This window comes from Mercenaria mercenaria, chromosome 15 (assembly GCF_021730395.1).
Source record: "Mercenaria mercenaria strain notata chromosome 15, MADL_Memer_1, whole genome shotgun sequence".
In the NCBI taxonomy this organism is placed as follows: Eukaryota; Metazoa; Mollusca; class Bivalvia; order Venerida; family Veneridae; genus Mercenaria; species Mercenaria mercenaria.
The window spans coordinates 60689347-60715062 of record NC_069375.1 but is presented as its reverse complement, the minus strand read 5'-3'; the positions used below and the strand labels follow the sequence as shown (position 1 = coordinate 60715062).

General features: G+C 33.5%; 1 protein-coding gene across 1 annotated transcript in view; it reads left to right on the top strand.

The window, feature by feature from the left end:
- The first annotated feature begins 8609 nt into the window (after positions 1-8609).
- Positions 8610-25716, top strand: part of LOC128549107 (uncharacterized) — a 463895-nt gene continuing 446788 nt past the window's right edge. The window contains exon 1 of the mRNA XM_053525361.1: positions 8610-8807. The gene's annotated coding sequence lies outside the window, so the exon portion shown is untranslated. The remainder of the gene's footprint in view (positions 8808-25716) is intronic.

The following is a 25716-nucleotide window of genomic DNA, read 5'->3' as shown; positions in this document are numbered from 1 at the left end:
TCACACTAACCAATCACTGGTTGTATTTTACTTTCTGAACCGATTCTATTAAATGAGCCGACCGGTTGCTCGTATTCCTCTACATTCTGAGCCAACAAGTTGTTCCTTGAATTTTTACTGCTAAGATAACAAGTCACTTATTGTGCTCTTCTACCTACGAAAATCATTTACTCGCTCAATATGCTTACATTTTACCTACTGAGCCGCCAACCTGTCAGCTTCTTGTAGTCTACCTAATGAGCTTATCAGTAGCTAACTTCTTGTACTCTATATACTGTGCTCTTACATTTATTGTATTAGTTACTCACTGAGTTATTCCTACTGAGCTTACCAATTATTTGCCCATTGTGTTAACTGTACTCCGCATGTTGAGCTAACTGGTCGTTTTTTAAACCTCAATTTCTTAACTAAATGGTCTTTTACTGTGCTTTACTAACTAAACTGACCAGTCACTCCTCACTCTCACCTACTGAGCAATCAAGACTCTGTTTTTGCTTTACCTTCTCACCTAAGCCACCGTTCTTGTTTCAAGCTTACATAGCTAGGCAGACACTCCTTGTACTATACCTACTCCACTTACTTGCTGTATCTTACTACTTCGCTATCCGGACGCTCTTAGTTCTCAACTTACTGAGCTAACGGAGTTCTCCTTTTGCCCTACCTACAGCTTTAATTGGCTGTGCCTTGGTTTCTGAGCCTACCGACCATTCTTTGTTCTCTACCCACTGAACCAACATACACTCTATGTGTTCTAACTACTGCTCTTATTGGATGTGCCTTCTTCTCAACCTACTGAACTCACCGGCCGAACTTTGCTCTCGAACTACTTAACTGACTGAGCTAACCAGTCACTATTTGTGCTCTACCCAATGAACTAACTGATGCAACTTATGCTATAGCTTCTGCTCAAATTATCAACCCACTGAACTAATTGACGCACATTGTGTTTTATCTACTGCTCTAATTAACTGTACCTTTTTTTCAACCTACTAAGCTAACAAGCCAAACTTTGTTCTCTACTTACTGGACTAAGTGACGCTCTTAATGGTACAGCTTCTGCTCAAATTGGCTATGCCTTGTTTCCAACCTACTGAAATAGCCGGTCGTTCTATGCTCCCTACCCACTAAACTAATAGGTTCTTCTTATGCCTTACCTACTGCTCTAATTGTCTGTGCCTTGTTCTCAACCAACTGAACTAACTGGCCATTCTTTGTTCTCTACCCATTGATTTTACAGACGTTCCTTTTGCTCTACTTTCTGCTCTAAATGGCCTTACATTGTTTTTAAACTGCAAAACAAGATGGGCTCTCCTTGTGCTATGCCTACTGCTCTTATTGACTGTTCCTTGTTCTCAACAATCTGAGCTGACAGGACGCCATTTCTTCTCCAGGTACTGAACTAATGGATTCGCCTGGTATTCTAATAGGCCTTTTTACCTACTGAACTAAGCTAACTGATCCTTACTATTTTCTACCTACTGTCAGTGAGTAATGAAACTCTCACTGTTCTTTACCTATTACTTTAACTCACCGTTACTTGATATCTATAGTTCTCATTTTTCTTGTGATTTTATTATTACCTTTTATTCAGAAGTCACATCCGGTATCTCAGTGATAATAGTCACTTTCCTTGAGTGTGGCGGAATGGACCAACGATCTACGATTTTTCTTTTATAAATGTTACCTGTTGAGCATATAGAATATAAGCCAAGACTCCTAACTAAGCTAACTGATCCTCACTATTTTCTACCTACTGTCAGTGAGTAATGAAACTCTCACTGTTCTTTACCTATTACTTTAACTCACCGTTACTTGATATCTATAGTTCTCATTTTTCTTGTGATTTTATTATTACCTTTTATTCAAAGTCACATCCGGTATCTCAGTGATAATAGTCACTTTCCTTGAGTTTGGCGGAATGGACCAACGATCTACGATTTTTCTTTTATAAATGTTACCTGTTGAGCATATAGAATATAAGCCAAGACTCCTAATAATTTATAATATTTCATTTTCCTCTTCCCACGTTAAAAGTGTTATCATTTTAAGTACAATCCTTGTTCTCAACCTACTGCGTTGATCGGTTCTTCCCCGTTCCCTACCTATTGCTCCAATAGGCCGTTCCTTATTCTCTACCTACTTTGCCAATCAGCCTTGAAATTGTTGTCTACATACAGCGCTGAAAGGCCGTTGATAATTATACTTTAAGCGTCTGGACAGTCGACTCCGCCAGAAACAACGCTTTCAATTTAGCTACTGCGGGGCATATCTCTACTTCAGTGTGGTTACTCTTTAAAAAATTCTAGTAAATATACTGGAATCAAACTTTTTCCCCCGGTGTTATGACATATTTAATAGAAAATACAACATGCACAAGAATATACTTCATATTGTTGAACTACATAAAATAGATTAAATACAACCTTTTGTGTTCCGATGTTGCAAAATTCTGCAAAACTTATAGCATTTACGATGTACGTTTATGTCCAGTAAAAGAGAAATTTGGTAGTTACGGAATCATACGAAGCTAACCTGCTTTATAGGCGGGTTAAGCTGTATGTAAGGTAACAGATAAAAGCCCGTTTGATCTTTTTACCATTACAGTGATGTAAGGGTAACTCAGAAAATAACTGCAACCAAACATTGCGGCACAAAGTCTGGTGAGATTGTAACATATAAGGTATATTAGAAGTCATCTAGGATTATTTTGAAATAATGTAGTTTCATTAGCAAGTCAATTCGTGAGTTTTGACCACAGCGGATGATTTGTGTCTGTATGAAGTCTTGGTTCTCATTTTTTAAAGGTAAAGTGAAAGCGGTGTTTTTTTTTTTGGAGGGGGGGGGGGGGGGTTTGTTGGGATTTAAAAGTGTGGATTGTCGCAACAACGATATCTACAAAATGCATATCCCCACGAATAGTACAAATTTCGCAGTGCATTACCTGTACAAAAGTAGTTTTCTGTAACAGTTATTTATCTGAACAGACATAATAACCCTATTCGTTTTGTGGGCATTCAACTGTGAATATGGATATGTACAATACAAAAAATGTCATCAAAATATTAGTAATAAAAACAAAATGCGCTGAAACATTTTATATCCATTTAAACCCTTTTTCCCAGCATAATCTTACTTCATTTGTTTGGAAACATTTCACGGTATTAATTCGTCGATGTTTACCTTGCGATGACCCCAGGAAAGACAAAACACCTGGACATACCACATACAACAATAGATTGCTTACCGTATTGCTGGCGGGGCCACCACAAAGAAAGACAACTCGTGTTGGCATGTTGCTTACTGTACTTAATGGATTACATAAACTTTCCAGTCACTTGTCAGAGTGTTTTGAGCTTTGTTGCAACCTAATGATGAGATATTTGGTTTTTGATACCAACCGTTCAACTTGAACTGCGATCTGCATTTCAGACAGGTATGCTTAAGCTTTTCATTTTTTATCTAATTTACTTCCTTTTTAACATGACGCTAATTTTGATGACATTCCAGCAATGCGGAGTTTATAGCAGAATCAACTAGCATTTGTTTGGACTTGAATTATTAAATAGTTAATTACGTGTTCAAAATTGTTGTCTTATGAATATAATAAAGAACTTAGAGAAACAAACTCAAATCAAATTAATTATAATTTGATTAGGATTAATTAGATCACGTCCATATATATCAATATGATATTATTTATAATATTATCAATATATAATCAAAAGAGTTTCAAGACATACTGTTATACAATTCAAACAACATAATAATTTTCAATATTCAAGAAAATCGCAATACATATATCAAGCCCCGAAACAACTATTAGTAATACTATGTGTATTAAAAGAGTTTATACACGCATTTGTCATAGTATACAATGGTTCAATTCAGTCGTTATGATAACACATTGATTAATCCTATATTCAGGAGATTATAACAACGTTGAATCAAATGAATGAAGATTCAGATACTAGCAGTATATAGAAAAAAAACGGCGACTACTTTCTTATTTCTGAACGAAACGCGTAAGTGTAAACCTCATCTAAGTATAGTTTCGAACTGTCACTATCACAAAAATTAATGTGCAGAGAATAATCATGTAAAACATTTATTACGGAAATTAATTTAAATGTTATAATATATGATCCGGTTGTTCACACGCAAAATTTTGTTGTCAAATTCAAATGATGTGTTAACATATTTATAAAATAATATCTACAATCATTTACAGACTTACTGTTCTGTGGAAAGCGGTTCATATTGTCGCTGAGGATTTAACAATATAAAACAAATGCTAAATGATAATTTACCTGTTACAGATTGAAAACAGACCATTAAAAATTGACAAAAATATACTTAAAAGATACGTACATTTGTAATAGGCTGTTGAACAAACGTTATAAGATAATCACCTGTCATTGTTCAACTGACAAAAGAACATATTGACAGATGTAAAACATTTGATCCGTACCTGTAAGAATCATGTGTAACCCTATAAATTTTGTTATAAAGCAAATTTAAAGACTTTATGTTTTGTTCAATTATAAAGGCAGTAACGTAAACACAATAGAGGTTAATCAGATTATGTCACTTACACAAAGATAAACTAAAATGATTCAAGTTCTAAATCAATGACTTCAGTATAAATTACCTTGATGGCACAATGCAAATCAATGGTACTGTTCCACCCCGGTAGCGATCGGCCATTTATTTCTTATTCAACAGATTCCAATATCATAAATGCAACATGAGAAATTCAAACAATATTGTAAAAACGTTTTGATTAAAAAACTTTGACAACTTTTTAACTTTCAATTTTAAAATGAAATGTTACCATTTATTGTTCTCTTGTATTACTCTATTTTATATTGATCTGTTAACAAATAAAGAACGAAGAATGAGTATTTATACATAGGGAATATTAGGCTACTGTCTTATAAATTAAAATTTATTGAGTCGGAGAAAATATAAAATTCGAGGCTCTGACGATCTTAATAAATTCGAATTGATAAGACAGTAACCTAATGTTCTATTTATCCTACCTTCTGATCTAAAATATTTCTTTAATTAAAATTCAAAATTTACCACCAACTAGATCTGAGTCTGTCTTGCACAGAAATTAATACGCCCCACCATTGCACAAACAGGTCTTTAAAATGAAATTATTATAAAATAAGAGCTGAAAACAAAGGCTAACCTTGTTTTGCTTTGTGTCCGACTTCTCTGTTCTGCTGAATGTTAAAGAATAATTTTAATTTGCTGCCAAGTGAAGTTTTGTCCGAAGTTCAGTTGAATGCCGGATTACCCATCCTCACCAAGCAAACGATTGACGTGACTTATATACACGCCTTAACGCCGCTTGCCAGAACAAATAGGCAAACCGTTTCCTCGATGATTTTATTCAATAAAACTCCATTCCAGATGCAATATATTCCTAGACTGAAGTGTAGAAAGCTAAAATCCAAACAACCGTTATATATGAGGCACTTTCCGTTTCTCCGAGCGTTTCCGTTATAAAAACTTTTTGTAGTAATTGCAAATACGATATTCATACACTATACATTTGTGACATGGTCTCACGTATCTAATAAAAGCGCGTTTAAAATATTGCATAAATATGTTTTAGCAGTAATTTTCAAAAACAAGATGGTGTCGTTTAAAAATAATCCAAAAAGTAGTCCGCCAAGCTTTATCTAGTCACTGACCAGATAAAAGTAAAATTTATCTGACCCCTTGATTTTTGCCTTTAAGGTAGGATAAATATTTTAAATACCGTGTATAGCAAAGACATCTTTTTTCAGCTGTTTCACTTTTTACCTATTTTTCAATTCCTCTGTATGGCCCTACTCAAATAGTCCGACCTACCTCTCAAGCCATTAATAAATATAGTACAACCGCGGCTCTCTCTTAAGCAAAAACCTTTCTATAACATCATTTAAATTTCCCTAAGCTGAAATTTACTAACAAATTTACCTGAACAGAACAACAACCTCTATAGTAGTCGCAACTTGAACGCGATGGTTGACCTTAGGCTGATTATTCATCTCGATTACTTCATTATAGTAATCAAGGGTGCTTAGTGTAGCTGTGTATATTTATATTGAATTAGTTTGTATATATTGCAGTATCAAAGTATATATATTTACATTTGATCAGTTAAAACTTTCCAATGCACTAATTTTTATCTAAATAAATTTATATTTCCTTTTTCTCGCGCTCCTTTTCAATAATAGGTTGTGCCTCATTATGTATTATAATACAAAGGTCAACCATCGGGATCAAGTTGCGTCCACTATACATAGCAGTCAATATTTGTATCTCCCAAAAGATGTTGCTCTACAGAGGTTGCACTGTTTGTTACGTATTGGCATTTATTAGTATAAAGTATCGGGACACATATTAGTAGAAGAAATATCAGCACACGTAAAACATACAAAAAATATCTGCATACCTATAACTTACTGCATGCATAAATAATAGCCAATACGAGCGCACATATTAGTTTAAACACATCTGCGTGCGTATTGGTATAATAATAATAAACAAAACATCAGCGCACATATAAGTTTAAAAAGATCTGCGCACATATGAGTTAAAAAAAACATCTGCGCACATACTGGTATAAAAAAAACATTTACTCACTTATCTCTTTTTACGTGCGCACGCATTACTTTATACGTGCAAGGATATTTTTATTCTAGTACGTACGCCCGTACTAATATGTGCGCTGACGACATTTTATACTAATACATGCGCACGTATTAGTTATTACGTGCGTACGTATTAGAATAATAAATATTAAGTCAACCTGTGTGCAACCGTAGTGATGACTCTCTATCACGGTGTAATTTATGAAAGATTATGAATGCGTAAATTCATACCCTTCATTAATTAAATAATGCTTAAAACATAAGCTTTGATTGTACTTGATTTTCTACTATTTGAAGTATATGGTATGCAAGAAAACGAATCTGCCATCGGTAGAAGATCTGGCTCTTGGGTAACTGTTTTTCTTTATCTCGGCTGAGCCTCGTTTCCGCAAAAACAGTTACCATCGGGTAAGAAATTTCAATCCACAACTACTGGTAATTTTATTGATACTGTTAATGAAAATACCTTAACATTCAGAAATAGCTTAAATCATTATGTTTTCCTAATGCATGCAGATATAATGCATTATTTGCATGAACATATAAATGTTTGAATTCTGTGGCACTTTGGAGGCACACATTCATTTTAGATAAATATTAATACAAATAATGAAAAAGGCATATCATTTGGATTGTGTTCAAAATGTAGTTTGAACCATGGTCTTATTCATTTACCTTGGTTGAAAATCTATCTCCCTGTACAGGTGGGCATTCCATGCGGTTTGTATTGAAAAACTGAACAAACGTAGGTCATACTGACGTCTATGTTTCAGTATCGTATATACAATCGTATATCTTTATCAATAGTGGTAACACTATTCTTGGCTTGTCTTGCGTGTATTATAAGGCAAATAATAATATTCATAACGTTAAGTAATGTTTAAAAGGTTAAGGTCAAAATATTTATTGAATGGCCGCCAGTTTAATATTGCCACACCAATTAAGTGGCCGAAAAAAAAAAACTAAATAGAAATAACTTTTGTACATGTTATCTTAAAAAATCATTAATACCACTGACTAAGACAAAATCAAAATTTAACATTTGCAAGACCTAGTGTAAAATTATTATGACAACCTTCTAACTCATATGTAGACCATGTATAACATTTTATAACGACCTTCTTCTATGTCATATATAGTCCATGTACACCATTTCTATAACGACCTTCTTCAGTCTCATATATAGTCCATGTACACTATTTCTATAATGACCTTCTTCTGTCTCATATATAGTCCATGTACACCATTTCTATAACGACCTTCTTCTATCTCATATATAGTCCATGTACACCATTTCTATAACGACTTTCTTCTATCTCATATTTAGACCATGTACAACATTTTTATAACCACCTTTTTCTATCTCATAAACAGGCCATGCATTACACTTCTATCTCTTGTATTACAATTTTTATAACCATCTTCTTCTGTTTTACTATAGAACATGTATTAGATGTTTAATTCTTACGCCGCCTTTTTACCTAGCATGCGATAGGAACATGCCTAATTGGACAGAAGGCTAAGTGATACATAGTGAAACGCGGAACAGTAAAGAGTGGAAAACGAAACACGGTGCTATTGAGAAGGACAAAGAAAAGTGAAGATAAGCACTATTAATATTTGGACTACTTTTGACAGACGGGCGGAGACTTAAAATGATTTGGTAGTAACCTGCCTTATAAACAGTATTAACTATTGTGTGTTATATCACGGCAATAAAGATAAATATCACTAACCAACATTTAAATGGTTTCAGTTGCAACGTAATGGGCTATTCCCGTAATTCAAGGTATCGCATTTTTTTTTAAATTTGGAACTACTTTATAGCTTACAAAAGATTAATACAATCCTATAAACAATCAATTAAAGAAATGATCAAATGTTACAAACATGCTTTAAAATGGCTTTGTTTTTCTATAACAATGCGTTTGCGTTATAAGTGTATTTTAATTTGAAAACATTAAATGAAGCAAAACGGTGGTGTGATTTCTGCCTATTGACCTGGACTATTTTCGACCTGGGACTCTTTTTGACGTGTAGTTTAAGATCTTGTTGATCTACTAATATTTTAGCCATTAGATACGCGCGTGCACAAATACTGGTAATATATTTTGATTTTCATCATGGCGGAAATGAGTCCTGGATAACTTAATATTTCAGGTAAAATATATATGTTTCTAGACGTTTTCGGACATTGTTTACTAACACCCAAATTGTTTGCAGATTAGTAAACAGCTTAGTACAGCTTTTCTTCTTGGCATTCGCTTTACCTAACATACGTAGGTTTCTCCACATAGAACATTGTAGAAAAGTATGATTAATTCTAGATGATAAACCTTGCATATTAGATATCATTTTAGTGGCACCCCTTCTATTTTCCATTTTCCGCAATCGAAGTAAGGACAAAATAGAAAGAGAAGGTTAACGTTAAGGAATGAACGTATATTTAAGGTAGTTCTGCACGTTTGATACACCGGAAGTGATGGCGTAACGTCATTTATCCGGAAAACGTAGAATAAAGCCTGGATTTGGCGTACGGAAATGAAAATCATTTTAGGAATTAACCGAGACCTTTGAGTAAATTTATTGCAAAGACACTGTCGCTATATTTCTAAAGTCAAAATATGATATTAAAACATATGACATTTTAAAATAATTAAAATAATGTCTTAAAATTACCGTGAAAGGTCCGGTTCGTATCAATCGTGGTCAAATATCTTAAAAATAAGCACACGGACCTATACATTTTATTTCACAAAATTATAGTCTGTGTGTTCATTTACAACTGTGAGAAATTTCATCAAAAGCTACATTGTAGAAAAAATTTTATTCGCGAAAATGTTATGAAAGTTATGATTTTCCCATAGACTCCCATTATGAAATATTGCGTGAGGTCCAAATTTTTCAAATCAGTCTAGCAAAAAATCAAGCACACGACCCTGTCTTTTTTATTTGCGGAATTTTCTAGGTATATTCTGAAGTTTTGAAAAATCACAGTTTAATCAAATTCTACATTGTAGAAAAAATTTAGATCCAAACGTGCAGAACTACCTTAAACTAAAACATATTCAAGGTATTGCTTAGTACTTTAGTACACTTATCCTTCATCAAGAGTTGTAGTGTATAGATAATTTACGTCTAGGCCTATGTACTAATATCCTGGATTCAATCGTGAATATTTTGGCGTACTTCTTGTCCTAAGACCTACCTGGTTGACATTAATTGTATCCCATAATATGCTTTACCCTTAAATTTGTAAATGTTCTTACCTGGAATACATACTCAGACAGACTTGATAACGGTACATTACATTCTTGTGTAACACAAAAGCTGAAATTCTGGAGAATTCAACATTTTTAAAAGGTATGACCATCTTAAATAAGTTTCCATTTCTCCAGTTCTCGATTTGCAGCAGTTTGCAATTAATAATTGTTATAATTGACTATGTTATCAAAGGTTTTTTTAGGACCGTTCCTATGATATGCAAGTTCCTAAACCTCGGACATACTCTCTAAATTGAAAATTATTTAGTTTTACTCCATGCGTTCTTGTTTAGGATTAATCCGTTATTTTGATGGGTTTTCCTTTTCATGAAAATTGAAGGTTCGATGTACACCGTCGTATGAAAACACTTGTGGATATTTCTAAATAGTATTCTGGTTCTTGTAACAAATCACTGAGGAAATGCTGAGGTCTGCTCAACTCAGGGCTAGAGGGTGTGCATAAAGGTCAACATTTCCACTACCGCCCATGAAAAGGCTGAATCAAACTGAGCTTGCAATATTTTTATTAGATGGACTATACAAAGTATATGGAGAGCTATCATATTCGCCCCGGAGTCTGTATCGCCGTCCTGCCGCGTCCACGTCTCAGTTAAATTGATGCAATTTCCCGTTTTTCTCTTTCACATTACCTCTCTCATTACATGATAGACTTGCTTCAAACATAGAAAAGTTATTTCTCATTATAACCGACAAAATCTTGCATAAGGGCCATAATTTTTGCACCAATGTGTATGAATTACCCACTTCCCCAAGTTAATGCCTGCTTCACATTTGGTCCGCGATGCTTCTGCGGAGCCCCTAGACCCCTAGACTGCTCGTATCATCCTTCCCGTGCAGCTTCCGTGCAGAGGCAGTAGGTGGCAGAGCAAACACATTTTCGTATGGATTTATGGGTTCCACAGCCTGTACAATTTTGTTTAGTAAAAACTTATACAAATATGAAAAATCTTCGCAAGTCCTTAGCCCACAGACATGTCGCAGTTGGCAATCCCCACACGGGCATCAATAACATGCCGCATCCTGATCGTGCAGCCAGCACACAATTTTCCATGGACGTCATATGACACAAGGTCTATTACTCTGAGAGACCTGAGATGTTCCTACATTTTGTATTTTCGAAGGGAGTCCGTTAAAAAAGAATAAGTGTCCCAATTTATGTAAAAAGAACGTCGTTTTTGGAACATACTTTGTCAGAACTACTAATTATCTTCGATATTCATTTAAGAGGTTGATTTTTACCCATCTAAGAATGCGTTATATGTGTAGAATAATTTTGACAGATATACATAACAAATATTGCTAGACGAATATGGACACACGAAATGGTATTATATTATATTATATAATATCTGACACTCTATAATTGTATCTTTAGGTTCATTCTCAGGTACTTTTAAACAGACGTGTCTTTACCTTTTGTCCTTGCGTACTTGTGTACTAATCAATTACCAGTTGAACTGATACATATAAACTCATTATATCATTTATAATTGATATAGCAGAACACACCTATCGATCTTACAATGATTATCAGAAAATAAAATGTTCTCATTTTCTTCATAAATAAAAGGTTCACTTATATGAAATAATAGAAATGTTTATCAAGTCAACTGACACGTATTCGTAAATGATCAGTACAGGATTAAATTGGCGGTGAAAACGTATATTTGAAATGTAACTCAGAAATATGTTGGCGATACAGTCTGATGTTTGGTAAACATAATGCAGTTTACATACCTTAGTGGTGTTTTTATTACATTCAGAGCCTATGTCTAACATTGTGTTTTTTCAGATTTATGTTTAGTTTACGTTCTCTATAAGTTTACTTTCTCCATGCATTTTGTGTGGAGCTGCTTTCTCGAAATATGGCTTTCGTTATATTGTACCTTTTTTATAAACAATTAAAGAGAAATGTTAAATGGCACTCATCTACAGTGTTTCTATGGGTATTAGTCAAACAAAAGTCACACAATTGTTCCAGAGTTTAACTATAATATTTATCTGACACATTATACAATATATAAAATACAACACAAATCTAGCATTTGTGGGAGAGACAAATTTACATATGAATCAACGTATTTGTGATTAGACGTCTCATGTTATCCGTTAATTTTATAACATTAAAACCTGGCAAATCATACAATTAATCTTCTCCGATATTATTGAAATTAAATATTAGAGAACACCTTTCTTCTTTCAAACGCCTTAAAAACGTATGTTGATAGTTTTCTTACTTCCTATTCATTTGTAGAATTCATCAAATCAGTAAATTTAACATAATTTGGCAAATACCAGAAATATTTCTTAATGTATTGTTTCCTTAAATCTGAATAAAGTGAGCATTCTATGACAAAATGATATTCGTCTTCTAAAGACTTACATATTGTACATTTTCTATCATCAAATGGAGTTCTTTGAGGCTTTTTCCATCTACCACATTCTACTTCAAGTCTATGAGATGGCATTCTTAATTTTGATAATGCAATACGATATTTAGTAACATTTGTAATATTCAAATACGGTTTAAATCTAAAAAATGCAATAGATCTATAAAACAGAGCTCTGGACGATTCATTTAAACTTGCTTGCCAATCTTGCACAAAATTGTCTTTTAAATTGAAAGAAAATTGTTTACATATCCAACACCTTGATTAATCCACACTTCATAGAAACCAAGTTTTGATAATAAGAATTTTATTTCGGTCACCCAGTTTGTCCTGTTTGGATAAACATCTGAATCTGTTATTAACATCTTATATGCAACTTTTATATATTTTGTGTCCGAACTAGAGCAAATCTTTAACCAATATCTAATTATAGATAAAAAACGTCTAAACATAAATGAAATTCTACCAGTTTCTCCATATACAAAAGTGTTCTGAGTGCATGTCGTCTGCATACAATAATAAGCACAGTTTCAATGTTTCTATATCTACGCCTTCTACACCCTTTAAAACAAAAGTTTCCTCTATATCATTGAGATACATACTAAAAAGAAATATAACTAGTGAAAAATAGTGTATCTCTGACTGTGACAAATTCGAAGGAAACTTTGCTCGTTTGCACTCAGTCTGTTTAATTTTGAAATATTTGCTGATTAATAGAAAAAAATTGCGGTTTAAGAAGACAAAATTAAATGATACCGGAGCATTTATTGACTATATCATGACCTCTAAAGTTTTTATTTTAACAATGAATATCTGATCGTATTACATGTTGTAATATACATTTTGGGACAAATTCCTTAAACCCAGCTGAAAATTGTCGTTCAATGTGCCCCGAAACTCATTTGACTATTTGAATCTGAATCACAATAATATTAAATTTAGCCGTTCCATGAGAAAGCCAGCATTGTGCATTTGCGACCAGCATGGATTCATGCTGTTTGCTTTCAAAACCTATTGCAAGTAGAGAAACCGTTATCGAACAGCATGGATCCTGACTAGACTACGCGGATGCGCAGGATGGCCTGGATCCATGCTGGTCGCAAATGCATTATTTTGGATTTCTCTTTGCTCGACTCAATTACATTCTTTTGAAATTTTTGGTTATTGAATTTATATATATACGCACATTGTAAAACCTAGTGCCATATATAATATTAGGCTTTTGTCTTTGTACACATAAATTTTGTAGTACAATATTTTGAAGTAAAAATGTATTACTTGGATTCTGCTCATTATTTAACAAGCATATTTAGGGCCTTCGTGGCTAAGTGGTTAAGGCCACTGACATCTACTGCATATTCGTGCCTGTATGAAACGTGGTTCACATTTTTCACATGTCAGGTGAAAGCGATGTTTTTGATTGTTGGGACTTAATAGTGAGGATAGTCAAAACAACAATATCAAAACAACAAAATGTATATATTGATGAATATTACATATTTCGCAGTACATTATGCTACTTGTATTACCTGTGCAAAGGTAGTTTTCTATAACAGTTATTTATCTCAACAGGCATACTAACTCTTTACATTATTGTGATTATTCATATTGACAATGGTAAAAAGTTCCGTTAAATGTTAGTGAAGTAAAAACATGTGCAGCGTCATTTAATATATATTTAAACTTTTTTCAAATATAACCTTTCTTCATTTTGGAAACATTTCTCTGTATTAATTCGTGGATGTTTTTCTTGCCATGACCCCAAGAAAGACAGCACCTGAAAATACCACATACGTCAATAGACTGCTTACCGTGATGCTGGCGAGGCCACCAGAAAGAAAGAAAAAAAAACTCGTATTGTCATGTTGCTAACTGTACAGTCCTTTCTTTTTTTAAATTAAATAGAATGTTTTGAGCATTGTTGCAACTTAATGATGAGATATTTGTTTGTTGTTTTTTGTAGTTTTGTGTGTGTGTTTTTTTCATGATAAACGCTGAAGTGAAACTATCAGGCGGTTTGCATTTTAAACATGGATGCTGAAGCTTTTCACTTTTTATCTTATTTACTTCCTTTTTAAATATGACATTCCAGCAATGTGTGGGTTATGTAGCAGAGTCAACTAGCATTTGTTTAGACTTGATTTATTAAATAGTTAATTATATATGTACGTACATGCCCACTTAGAGGTCATTTTCCGTAATCAGTTCATATTGAACGTAATTGTTCAGTTTGTGCCGGTATATAAGCTTTCAATGAAGCATTTATAATATCTACAATAATTTACTTTCCTGTATGTCTCTTTTTTGCCGCTCTTGACTTTAATGTGACTGAAAAACAGTGTCGGCCCATGGATATAAAGAATTCGGTAGGAAAACATTTCTTATCATGATTATTTCCATCAAAAAGTGTTTAGTTTACATATAATATGCTTAATTCTAATAAGTTTACAGGATAATATTATGTTATATACTATAGACAGATGTTTATGTGATTAGTTGCGATAAAACTACATGTCAAATACACATCTTTACCAGGGTGCAATCAGATATTTCATAATATACAGTTTTCTCACTTAAAAGGATATATCATTCTATTTTCAAATGATCAAAAAAGCAATGTGTTATAGATTTGAATTAACAGATCCTTTGTCCATTTCTATAACACATAAAATCAAAGTCAAACATGAACGAATAAATAATTTAAAGCATTGTATTAGCGCGAAAGATAATATGTAACTGATATTTTTGTATAAAGATATAAATCATTTCAACTTCTCAAGCGAGTACAATAACTGACCATGATATGGCAATAGTAATTCAATGCAAACTCAAATTGAGAACCAATGGCTTTGATATTAACGTTTATAAACCGACTACTGTAGTTTAATGTTTAATGTAATAGTTTGAAGCATAAAACGGTACTTCTTCCATCATAGTGATGCTTTTATATATTTTGGGGTTTCCAATATGCATTTTAGATCGTTGTCTATCAAAATGACGATATTGTTGTTTTATTTTCACCGTTGAAATACGCTGCAAAATTACCACGGAGGGGTTTGTTTTAAAGACCAACCACGACCTGGTGACCTACTTTTTCCTCGCACATGAGCTTCTCGCAAATCATTCTAATAATACTGGTATAAAACAGTGTAATTCTATAAGATAATAGGTTGACAATTTAGGCCCTCCCTTAAGATGTGTTCTCACAATTATGTCTGCAACTTTATTCAGTCATTTTCTTTTCAGTATAGTTATATAAAGATAGAATGATAGCTATCTTACACTGTAGATACAAATTGTGGTATAAACTAGTCTTAATACATCAAGAACTGTGCATACTACTACATCTATGAAATACTATATTCAGACATTAAACAGCTTGCCTTGCACCAAATATATGTCACTGTCAATTTGTAACCTGATACTTGTTTTTCCTTAATATCTTCATGCAATAATGCAAACATGTATAATTACCATCGTGGAAATACAAAAGAATACTCTTATTTTGTGTTAGTGCGTCTTTAAAAAATAATAGGTGAGGGTAGATTTCTTGTAAGCATAGAGCATTAGATAAAAACACCGCCTTAGTGTCACGCATTTGCAAAGTAAGCCCACAATAAAAAGAAACTGTAACGGAAAATTATTACAGACTGGTTGCTTCAAAAGTCCAACAAGTAGATCTATATTCAAATTTTATGCAAATATAGATAAAGGGGGAGGAAGTGGTAAGGGGGAGGAGGGGAATGGGATAGGAGATTAAAGTGGAAAATAGAACAAGGCTAAATATACAAAAGGAATGCTTCGTTCCTTAATCACAGGTACACTACAACATAAACCATAATAGCGCTCACATTAAAATTTAAATTAAAATTTAAGATCGAAACTATTCTATCAAATAATATTCAGTATCGAGTATGTATATTAAATTCAAACTAAAACATGAACTCAGATATTACGATATATATAACCCTGTAAATTATTAAGTTGTAAATATTTTTGGCCGAATAATTACAGAATGATAAGCCTTTGTTTATTAGAAAATGAGAGGCTATTGTTTTATATCACTGATATCATTTTTATCAGGCTATGTTGATATAGATTTGAAGGGGTGAGGTTTACTGAACTCATTCCGCCTATATCTGGCGAGCTTGATAAAATTGATATCAATCGACGGTAGCCTGATAATCAATTTCTCACGTATCCCATATGACCTGCCGAGAACAACATATGTTTGAATGATATAGAGCAAATTTGTTTGTTTCAGTGTAAGATCAAAATATATTTCACCAAGTGAACACAATAATTAATTCTAACACGACCAGCCAATAACCTACATACATGTAGAGCAAAATCTATCTCGGGTTATTCTGCGATATACAACTCGCGTGCAATGACATCATCCGATCCAGGTGCGTAGCACGGTTGTAAAAGTGGTTACCATTTTTTTATAACACTTTTGATACTAGTATGTCGTGTTAGAATCGAAATAACAAGTTCCCAAGTGTGATTTATCGTAAAATAACCCTTGTATTTCGTTCTTATGCTAAAATAATATATCACTCATGCCTACGGCCTTCGTGATATTTTATTACACATAAGAAATCAAAACTCGGGTTATTCTACGATAAACCACTTTTGGGAAATTATTATTTCTTAAATATATTAACGAGTGACGCAGCCACGAGTGAAAATGTGAATTATGGTGTTCACGAGTGAAATATATTTTGATCTTACATTGAAACAAACAAATTTTCCTTTTTATTTTATGTACCTTCAATGATTTTAAACAAATTATATTAATTTACACGCACAGCGTCACGCGCATTGCATCATGACGTCATAATTCACGACGTCACGATATCTATAGTGTGTAACTGTCAAATAGTTCTATGACGTTTTCAGACCTCTTTTAGATTCTATACGATGGAACGCATATCTTCATGATCCTGTAAATGTTCATGTACATCTATATCTTTACTGCAGTAGATTTTGCATGGAATATCTTACTATTTATAATTCATATTCTTTCGCATTCAAGTGTAGTTCCGTAGCAGTGCAAAAAAGAAAAAAAACTGTATTTCATTTAAAAGCATAAGATAAATTTCGTTAAAATATACTTTGATACAAAACATGATAAACACACTCGGATAGCTCAGTGGTTTGCACACTGGCCTTCCAATCCTGAGGTCGTGGGTTCAATCCCCGGCAGCTACTCGGGAATTTTCAGAATTGCTTTTCAGTGTTTCCCACCCAACTAGAGGTGTACTGGTCAGGAACCCAGGCAATCCTTGCTTGTATCAGTGCTATACACTGGGCACATTAAAGAACCAGGCTGTCTATTCGCAACGAGCTAGGCTAAGTTAGCCGGACAAGCCTGTATCTGATTTCTGATCTCTCTGTCGTGGGGGCTTTGTCTCACTCTGTCCCTCTGGTCAGGGCGCTCAGTGTCTATACTAGTAGAGGATGAATTATGCGTCCTGTGTGGCTGCATTTGAACTATGTAAAGCGCCGTTGAACGTGAAATGGATCATGAAAAGGGCGCTATATAAATAAGGTATAATAATAATAATAATAATAATAATAATAATATCTGTGTTATGTAAATAAATGGAAGAGCTGTAGTTTAAAAAAATAAGCAAACACTTAAATTCATTTTTTTGGCAGTGATTTTAATTGAAACAAAAACACATAACAAATAAAAGTGCGTTCTATAATCACTTCTGTCTGTGGAGCAGTAGCGGCACAATATCGGTCCAGTGGACAGCGGTCCCGAATGTATCTGAGGAGTTAACAATCTACAACAAAGGCCAAGATGAGGATATACCATTAAACATGAACACAATATATTTTAATGATATATTCATTTACAACAGTCTGGTAAACAGACGATATAAGATGATCACCTGTCTTTGTATAAATGACAATAAGACGCATCTCGTCAAATTCAATTTGACAAATGTATAACATTTGATCCGGTCCCGTAAGATGTTTTGCTCAGACATAATGGCAGTAACGTAAATACAACACAGGTTAATAAGATATCTTCATCTGTGCAAAGATAATCTAATATGATTTAAGTACGGAACAAATATGGTATTATTCGATCCAAGTAGCGGTTTATTTTCCCCATTCAATAAATTCGAATACAATTTATACAAGCAAAGAAATCCCAACAATACTGTAGTAATGTTTTGATTAGAAAACTTTGGCAGAGATAGATTGCCTATTTAGCTTTCGATTTGAAAATGAAATGTTACCATTTATTGTTCCCTGGTATTGTTCTGTAATATATATAACAAATAAAAAACGAAGGATGAGCTTTTGTACATATTTTTAATACCAAGTATAACAATAACATCTTTCTTTCAGCATGTTCAGCTGTTTCACTTTTCACTTATCTTTCAATTCCTCTATACCGTCATACTCAAATAGTTCGACCTACTTCTCAAGTCATTAATAAATATGTTACGTATTGGCATTTATCACTATTAAAATCATCAGCGCACATATTAGTAGAAGAGCTATCAACACACTTAAAACTTAATGCGTGTATGCGCATGTATTGGTTTAAAATTACTTGCGCAAGTATCGGTATAAAAAAAACATCAGTACTAGGAAAAATATCCGCACACGTATAAATAAATACTTGAGCATGTAATAGTTAATACGTGCAAATGTATTACTTAAAAATAAACATCTGCGCACGTATAACTTATTACATGCAAAAAAAACATATACGCATTGGTATAAAAAATATCAGCGCACATAGTCCGTACTAATATGTGCGCTGATGATTTTATACAGGTACATGCGCACGTATTATTTATTACGTTCGCACGTATTAGTTATTACGTGCGCACGTATTAGTATAAAAATATGTCACATCTGAGCCACCGTAGTGAGCTGTAAGTTATGAATGATCAAAAATGCAACAATTCATACGCTTCATCAGTCAAGTAATTCTTATAAGATAAACTTTGGTTGTACTCTATTTTCTTTTATTTGAATAATATTGTATGCAAGAAAAACGATTCTGTCACCGACAGAAGGGAGCGGACGGAAATATCTGGCTCTCGGGTAACTGTTTTGCGATATCTCAGCAGAGCCTCGTTTCCGCTAAAACCGTTATCATCGGGTGATATAAAGATTTGACATCTATGGCACTTCGGAGACACACTCACTCATTCGATTTGAATAATTATTCATACAATTCATTAAAATAGAGTATTATATTTGGATTCTGTTTAAAATGTAGTTTGAACCAATGTCTTGTTTTATCTGGAATGAAAATCTATCTTGCTGTACAGGTGGGCACTCCACGCGGTTTATATTGATAAACAGAATAAACGAAGGTCATACTGATGTTTATTTTTCAGTCATAATAGCATGTGGTTAAGACAATCTTATATTTTTTATCAATATTTGTAACACTGTTTTGGCTTTTGTTGCGTGTATTATTAGGTAAATATAACGTCAAGTAGTGTTAAAGAGGTTAAGGTCAAAATACTTATTGAATGACCGCCAATTTAATATTGACACTCCAGTATGTGGCAAAAAACAAAAAGAATTTCTGTACATGTTAGTTAAAAAAAATCTATCATCGAAGTATTGTACCGCCATCACGCAAGCCGTACTAATACCACTTACAAAGAAGACATTAAATTTGAAAATTTGCTATACCATGTATTACATTTTTATAATGATTATCTTCTATTTTATTACAGAATATTCATTCGACTTTTAATTCTTACGCCACCATTTTTGCTTAGAATGTGATAGGAAAATGTGGGTTTAGACGAAAAGCTCAGTGATACGTACCACCGAAACACGCTTGAGTAAAAAGTAGAATAAAACACGGAGCTTTTGAGAAAGGACACAGGGAAATGGAGAAAGATAAGCACTATGTATACTTTGACTTCGGGAAAATTAGGATCTATTTATTATTCGACTACACCACGGAAACACATTTTCGACCGAATTATTGACCTTATTCCTATAAGCAATGTTTCTTATCAAACTTTACACCATTTTCATCTCTATTTTCGAGAAAGATGTAATACCAAACATATTGCCAAGTTTCATTGTGAAATTTCGAGATTTTAGAGAAATATAGACATTTAATAGAAGCCTCTAGACCAGCAGAGACTTATAATTTGATTTGGCAGTGACCTGCCTTATATATTAGGTAGAAACTATTGTGCCAGGACGATAAAGATATAGCTTACTAATAGGTTTCGCATTGTTCAAATTTTGATCTAATTTATAGCTTACAAAATTTGAATACAATAAACGATCAATTAAAGATATGATCATTTGCGTTTATTCAGATGTTACAAACATGCTTTAATCTGGCTCGTTTTCAATAATACGTTTTCGATATATTGATATGTGTCTTAAATTAAAAAAAAAATTAAACAAAACAGTGCTTCGATTTGATTTTGCATATATTTGACCTTAGACTATTTTTTCTTTGGGCTCTTTTTGACGTTGTTATTTAACAAGTTGTTGATCCACTAATAGTTTGTGAAGTTGTTTTGGAATATAAGACTACAGTCCTTGTTTATCCACTAGCTACGCGCATGCGCAGACACTGGTAATATATTTTGCTTTACATCATGGCGGAAATGAGTCCTGGATAACTTAATATTTCAGGTAAAATATATGTTTCTAGACTTTTTCTGATATTGTTAAATTGCACCAAAATATTTCAGTATGAGCGAACTGCTTGGGGTAGGTTTTTTTTTTTATTTTGTTAACATACACAAGTTTTCTCCACATAGAAAAGTAAGATTTATTCTAGATGACAAACGTTACACATCAGATATCATTAAAGTAGACATCCCTCTAATTTCTCTTTTTTTTGCAATTAAAGTAAGTATAACAAAGAGAAACAGAATGTTAACGTTATGGTTATGCAATGTGGCATGCTGCTGTTCATTACCCATATATTGGTGTTTAATATACACATATATTAGTATGTTGTTTAGTATCGTATTATGAATACACTTTGATGCTGAAATAATTGCAAGTGAACGCCATGCCATGGTGATTGTATAATCGGATCATTTGTAAAGCTTTTTACAAACTCCAGGTGAATGAGCTTTTGTAAACATGTAAAATTCTACAAAGGTCTCTAGATTTATCAGTCTGTGCACGAGGCAATCTGTTATGGTTCATTTTCCATTTTCCAACTAGATTATCATTATAAGAGGAGTTTGTATAAGAAGGAAAGGTACTTCTAATTCATATTTGGCCAAAGTTATGGTATCGTCATTTTCATTTATGAATACATAAATATGTAATTCATATTCTAGCGTTATTTTAGAAATCATTTATTTTATCGTTTAAACCTGGCACACATTCTAAGAATTGTAGATATAAGAGACAAATATGTTTGGTTTTCGTACAACCGTGTGGTACTAATATCAGTATTAATAAAATAGATAATTTGTTTAAATTTATTTTTCTTTAAATATGGTAAAACGGATGTTTTTAAATACATCTAAAGCCTATTTGTATTTTAGTTTGATGAAAATTTGCGTTCAAGAATGCATTCTCAAAATACATTTAGCTATTGCTTTGTATTTTAGTACACATATCCTTCATCCAGTGTTGTGGTGTAGAAGTGCATTGTAGCTGTTCGCCTATGCACTTACACTCTTGATTCAATCGTGAATATTTTAGCTTACTATTTGTCCTACCGGTATCAAATAATATGTGGTACTCTTACCTGAAAAACATATTCAGACAGATTTGATAACCGTACATTTGTGTTTAACCTAAAGTCTGTAATACTAGAGACGAATAACTTTTCTTTTTTTTAAAGGATGGTGATTTAAAATACGCACCCGCTTTCTTTTCCGTTTTATAGCACTTTGCAGTTATTTATTCCAGACTATGTTATAAAAGGGAATTCTAAGACCGTTTCTATGATATTTAAGTTTCAAAACCTCGGATTCTAAAATATTTAGTTTTAGCCTATTGCTTTCTCGTTAATCCATTATATTTACGGACATTTTGCATTGAAAGATCCGTGAAGACATCAATAAATGTCTCTAAATTGTATTCTGGTACTTGTAACAAGACCCTGGGGAAATGCTGTACTCAACCCAGCGCTAGAGGGCGTAAACAGTAGCTTGCATTTGTACTACCGTTCATAAACAGGATTAATCAAAACGAGCCTGCAACATTCTGTTAGCTCGAAGTATATGGAGAGATATCCTACTACCCGACGGCGGCGGCGTCAGCGTCCTTCCGGGTCCGCATGATGGTTTAAGTTTTGATGCTTTTCTTTCTCTCTATGTAATTGTATTGATTGATTTGCTTCAAAATTAAAATAGTTATTCCTCATGATCATTATTATTATTATTATTATTATACCAGATTTATATAGCGCCCTTTTCATGATCAATTTCACGTTCAAAGGCGCTTTACATAGTTCAAATGCAGCCACACAGGGCGCATAATTCATCCTCTACTAGTACAGACACAGACAAAGCCCCCACGACAGAGAGATCAGAAATCAGATACAGGCTTGTCCGGCTAACTTAGTCTAGCTCGTTGCGAATAGACAGCCTGGTTCTTTTACGTGCCCAGTGTATAGCACTGATACATGCAAGGATTGCCTGGGTTCCTGACTAGTACACCTCTAGTTAGATGGGAAAACTGGAAAGCGCTTCTGAAAATTACCGAGTAGCTGCCGGGGATCGAACCCAGGACCTCAGAATTGGAAGGCCAGTGTGCAAACCACTGAGCTATCCGTATCACCCACGTCATCTTGCATAAGGGCCATAACTTTCACGCCAAAATTTTATGAATTATCCCATTTAGAATTTCAGGTTTAAGTTAAATGCATTTTTCTCTGTCTCAGTCATTGGTGAAGGGATTCGATTCAAATTTAAAATAGTTGTTCTCATCATCCCCCACACCATAAGGCACAACATCCATAAGTCTGGCAATACTTTTGCATGAATTATGCCTCCATTTTACTTAGTGTTAATGGTTGATTTTGAATCATTTTCCCTAAATTTCTGTTATTACACAAGGAATTTGATTCAAACCTAATAATAATATTGTGAAGGCCCGCCCGCTTAGCTCTGTAGGGAGAGCGTTGGTCTACGGATCGCGAGGTCGCGAGTTAAATCCCCGGGCGGGGCGTATGTTCTCCGTGACGATGTGATATATACATTGTGTCAGAAATCATTCGTCTTCCACCTCTGATAAATAATGTAGGGAAGTTTGCACTCACTTGTGGTGAACAGGTTTGTACTGGTACAGCATCCAGGAGCACTGCTTAGGTTAACTGCCCGCCGTTACATGACTGTATTACGGCGTTCAACAAACATAATGTGAAACAAATGTCATAACTCTGACACCAATATATCATTCGCTTTGTCCGCTTTTTAATAAAAATCTCAGGTTAAAGTTTCTGTGCACTTTCACTCTATACCTGTTATAACTAAACAGATCTGATTAAAACTTAAGATAGTTGTAGCACATCATTACCCACAAGGGTCATAACTCTGGCACCAATATGTTATTGATTATGCCCCCTTTCTACATAAAAATTTCATTGTAAAGTTTTGATGCACTATACCGCTTAACTGTTATTACCAAATGGATTTGATTAAAACTTAAAATACTTGTAGCACATCATCATCCTCATCATATGACACTAGAGTCATAACTCTGGAACCAACATTTTATTATGTCCCTTTCTTAATTTCATGGTTAAGTTTTGGTGCACTTTCTCTCTTAAATGCTTTTACTACACAGTTTGATTAAAACTTAAAATATTTGTATCGCATCATCATGATCATAACAAAAATCGTATGACACGAGAATCATCGCTCTCATACCAATATTTCATGAATTATGCCCCCTTTTTACTTAGGATTTCTGCGACATGTTGGCGCACTTTCATTATATCTTTGTTATTTATCATTGAATTTGATTCAAACTAAAAATAGTTATTCCAGTGTCTGCTCCAACTTCCTCAGATGTGCCAAACCTCGAGATAGTCAAGCGCGCTGTCTCTTGAGAAGGTCCATTTTTTTTTTTTTTTTTTGCGTTAAGCGACCTGAGATGTTCCGTTAAAAAGAATAAGCGTCCTAATTTATGAAAAAAAAACGTCGTTTTGGAACATACTTTGTCATAACTACTGATAACCTTCAATATTCATCTGAGACATTAATATTTACATGTAATATATTTAAGATCTAAGAAAAAAGCCTTGACAGACAACATTAAAGAAATCTTGTCAGAAAAATATGGACACACGAAATGGTATCATATAATATCTAACACTCTGTATTTGTTTCGTTAGGTCCGGTACTTTAAACAAACTTGTCTGCGGTTTACATACTATGCCTTATGTTCTGCGTGTACTAATCAATTAGCAGTTGAGTTGATACATATAAACTCATAATATCATTTATAATTGATACAGCAGAACACACAGGTCTATCGTTCTTACAATGACTGTCAGAATATAAATGTTCAATTCTTCTTCATAAGTAAAAGGTTCACTTATATTAAATAATATATAATTGAAAATACCTAACAACTCAACTGACACTTGTGCCTAACTGATTAGTACAGGATTCAATTGGCAGTGAGAACGTATATTAAACTGCACTAAACTCAGAAATATGGTGGCAATTCATTTGATGTTTGGTGACCATTAACCGGTTTGCATTCCTAAATGGTATATTTATACGTTCCGAGGCTGGCTCTAACATTGTGTTTCTTTGGGTTTATGTTTAGTTTACGTTTTCTATAAGTTTACTTTCTCCATGAATTTTGTGTGTATGTCCGCCACACACACACATCCTTAAATACAATATAATAGGACTTTGATTTTGATTTTGACAAACACAGTTTTTCGTTTTATATCCTTGCACTTTTTCTTATAATGATTAAAAAATTGTTAATTGACACTCGTCTATAGTATATCCAGGGGTCTTAATCAAACAAGAGCCACAAAACTGTTCTTGTGTTTAACTAATATAATCTTTATCTGATCGGATGAATGATAGCCGGTACTTTGTTAACATAAACAGTGACAATTAGTATTTCCAAGTTAATATATAAAGACCAGTTATTAGTGTATCTCCAACTGACTCCCTAACAGGCTACCTTCGGTCATTTGCACCGTTTAAAGTTGAAAATTATCTGCTGATTAAAAGAAAATAATATGATATTTAAACATTTACATAATCACAGAATGATTTGAAACATTATGGCTGGTTATGCATACAATAATACCAGAACATTGATTTACTGACTACTAAAAATGATTATAAACATGATAAATATATATAGCAAACTTCTAAAGTTATGATTTATACAATAAATATCTGATCACATCTTCTATGGTTTTGGAAAGACAACAAA